General features: G+C 51.4%; 1 long non-coding RNA gene across 1 annotated transcript; it reads right to left on the bottom strand.

Annotated features, from left to right (window-relative positions):
* Nucleotides 1–232: 232 nt before the first annotated feature.
* On the bottom strand, nucleotides 233–2,359 carry LOC114589195 (uncharacterized). Its single transcript, XR_003704610.2, has 2 exons — nucleotides 1,996–2,359; nucleotides 233–598 (listed from the first exon to the last, which is right to left on the bottom strand). It is a non-coding gene; the product is annotated as an uncharacterized LOC114589195 (long non-coding RNA).
* Nucleotides 2,360–3,542: the final 1,183 nt, after the last annotated feature.

Consider the following 3,542-nt stretch of genomic DNA (forward strand, 5'->3'; position numbering starts at 1 on the left):
GTGTCAAGGGCTGCTGGCTTCCTGGCATCCCAGGCCCAGCACAATCTGATAGGCTAGTACCCAGTGCTATTTCACACCCTTCCAAGCTGCAGAGGCGTTGAGGCCTGGCTGGGACTCTCTGGGAGGTGTGAAAGTTGCTCTGAGAGAGTCAGCCAAAAATCTTGGGTATTTTTGCCATAGCAGGGTGTGGGGAGGTGTGATGGGGAGAGGCGAGAGATTCCCAAACTGAGAATTAAGCTGCTGTCTGCATTTTTATTCATTATTCTCTTACATCTATACCCTGCTTTGTTCCTTCACTGCATGGAACCATGCATGGTACTTTTCCCTTAAAAAATAAAGTGAAGATTCCTGTCCTTGTGGTTCTCAGTCAGGGGCTGGGGAAGCTAGCAAGCAAAAAGTCCTAGGTTCAGTCAATGCAGGCCTGGGAATGTTCCCCGCCATAAAACCTGGAGTGCTGCTGCTGCTGCCAGCCAGAGTTTACAATATAGAGCTTGGTGGACAAATGATCTGTCTCCGTAACAGGGCAGCTTCGTCTGTATTGCCCATCGCCTCTCCTCTGGAAGCAGGAAATCAAAGAGGAAATCCTTCTATCTTCCAGCTGTGAAATGAAACAAATATGCATCAATTTTGTTTATTTCCTGGTTCAATTGTGATGTGGGAGGGAGGGAACTGGGCAGAGGCCAGAGGCTCCCTCTTTAACTCTTCCCATGCTCACACACACACACAGGTCCAGCTTCCCGGAGTATAGGGAAAGCCCTTTGCATCAATGCTCAGGAACTAGGCTGACCTTCCCCCTCCCCCTTCCTGATTTATGCTCAAGAGGGAAGCCTCCAGGGCCATAAATAAAGGCCACTGCTGGCATGTGAAGTCTGGGAACCAGGAAGTCATTCCACAGCACCCGCCTCCCCCACCCTCAAGCGGTCTGGATTGGAAACGTTGGAGAGAGGAATTTGGGGTGGGGGTGGAGGAACGCCCACAGTTTTCAAACTGCCCAGAGCACAGGAGCTCAGGTCCAACGTGGCTTCTCTCCGCAAGGCCTTTTCCCAGCTGCCCTGAGCTCTGAACCAGAAAATTAACTGGCTTTTCACAAAAAGCAGGTCATAGCATCGATTTATGTAAGGTATAGGGGGACCTTTCCCTTTTGCAAGTCAAAACTGAGCAAACTTGAAAACAGCAACAACCAAGGGGCTTTGATGGAGGTTTGGTGGGGCTGCATCACATTGCTCTGGCCCAGTAGTTTGGGGTTAGGCCACTGTGGGAACTAGATGCCCCCTATTCCTAGGTTCTTCTTTATGTTCAGCCTCAACCAGTAATGCTTCTGAATACCAGTTGCTAGACTCTCTGGAGGGGAGAGTTGCTGTCAGGAGTCATATCCTGCATTGACTTCCCTTAGGGGCACTTGGTGGGCACTGTGAGAACAGCAGACTGGTCTAGGTGGGCCTCCCTTGACTGATTCAGCTTCAGGGCTCTTCTTTCTGATCTAGATGCAAATACAGGCTGAGAATAGCAGAGGCATGGCGGGGGGGGGGGGGGGGAGAGTTCCTGTGGCTGTCTCAAGTGGTCTCCACAACCCCCCTCCTTCCAACACAGGAAGCACATAAAGCTGAGTGCCATCAGCCAGTGGTGACACAGTGGTTAGTGTTGGGACTAGGAGCTGGGAGACCAGGGTTCAAATCCCCAATCAGCCATGAAGCTCCCTGGATGACCTTGCAGCCAGCTACTGCCTCCCAGTGTAACCTACCTCGCAGGGTTATTTTGGGGATTAAACGAGAGCCATGTATGCCACTTTGAGCTCCTTGGAGAAAAAGGCAGGATAGAAATGCAATAAATAACAAGAACGACAACCATACTGGCAAATGTGCTGAGTTTGCAAAATTTCAGCAGTTTGCAGGATCCCTTGCTGCAGAATTTGTGGCCTCTTTTCAGTGCCCTTTGGATTCCGCCAGCCAGTGTGATGGTGTCGCTCCTGTAAGACAAAGGCCGTGTTCACCATACCTCACGTTGACAGCTTGCTTGGGGGGGTGTCTTCGAGCCCTGTTGCGAAAACCAGGCCCCAGGGACCCTTTTCGGCAGCCTGGCTGGTTTCTAAAGCTCCCTGCAGGCTTTGGTTTTGCATGAAGTTCTCAATCCGGAACAGCCGGAATGCCTGCAAGAGAGAGATCCTTGTCTCTTCCAGAGGGACTTTATCTGATGGACCGGCTCCTTTCTTATGTGCCTGGAAGGAGGAGGGAGCCCCGCCTTGGCCCGGTCTCACTATTCCTCCTCTGCTGGCATCCAGAGGCCTCCTGGCCATTCGCTGAGCTGCTGCCCAACAGATAACACAGCTCAAAGCCCCTTTGTGGGGAAGGACAAAAGGGACTTTTTCTGCAACTCTCTCTTCTCTCTCTCTCTCCTGCATCCCCCCCCCCCCCCCCCCGGGCTGAGCTTGAAACGCTGCTTATGAGGCATCAAAGGGCCCCTGCGCAAAATGGCGGAATCCCAAGAACAAGGATGATGATCTTAATACTATTATGTATATAGTACAATTAACTGACTTACCCCATTAAATAATATATACATTATCCCATATATAAGAATACTTATGAATACTAGTACCCATAGCTGTCAACTTTTCCCTTTTCTTGAGAGGAATCCTATTCGGAATAAGGGAATTTCCCTTAAAAAAAGGAAAACATTGACAGCTATGCTAGTACCTATAATTTTACACACTGTGTGATATATATATATATGGGGACGCGGGTGGCGCTGTGGGTAAAAGCCTCAGTGCCTAGGGGTTGCCGATCGAAAGGTCGGCGGTTCGAATCCCCGCAGCGGGGTGCGCTCCCGTTGTTTGGTCCCAGCGCCTGCCAACCTAGCAGTTTGAAAGCACCCCTGGGTGCAAGTAGATAAATAGGGACCGCTTTCTAGCGGGAAGGTAAACGGCGTTTCCGTGTGCGGCTCTGGCTCGCCAGAGCAGCCATGTCACGCTGGCCACGTGACCCGGAAGTGTCTCCGGACAGTGCTGGCCCCCGGCCTCTTGAGTGAGATGGGCGCACAACCCCAGAGTCTGGCAAGACTGGCCTGTACGGGCAGGGGTACCTTTACCTTTACCTATATCTATCTATCTATCTATCTATCTATCTATCTATCTATCTATCTATCTATCTATGAGAGAAGTCTGCAGAATGAGGCCAATAGCCCACATAGTCCAACATCCTGCCACAGTAGCCAACCAGATGCCCCAGTGGGAAGCCTGCAAACAGAACCTGGGTGCAGCTTACCTCCCCACGGCTCCAGCCTTGATGATGGAGCCTGTCATGGGGGTGCCTGGGTACACCCCTCAGAAATTTGCGCCTGTTGCCGCGGCCCCTGTGCCCTCCCCCCACCATGCCACTGACCCTCATTGCCCTTCACTATGGTATGATTCTGAAACAAAGTTAGCCAGGAAACCTGCTCCTCCTGGTGCAGCTATCCTTACACCACTGAGGGTTCCTCTTCCTGTTATGGAAAGGCATTCCCAAGCACAGAGGGCAATTCTAAAGAGCAGCTGGGGCACATTCCAA

This window comes from Podarcis muralis, chromosome Z, assembly GCF_964188315.1.
Source record: "Podarcis muralis chromosome Z, rPodMur119.hap1.1, whole genome shotgun sequence".
NCBI classification, from domain to species: domain Eukaryota; kingdom Metazoa; phylum Chordata; class Lepidosauria; order Squamata; family Lacertidae; genus Podarcis; species Podarcis muralis.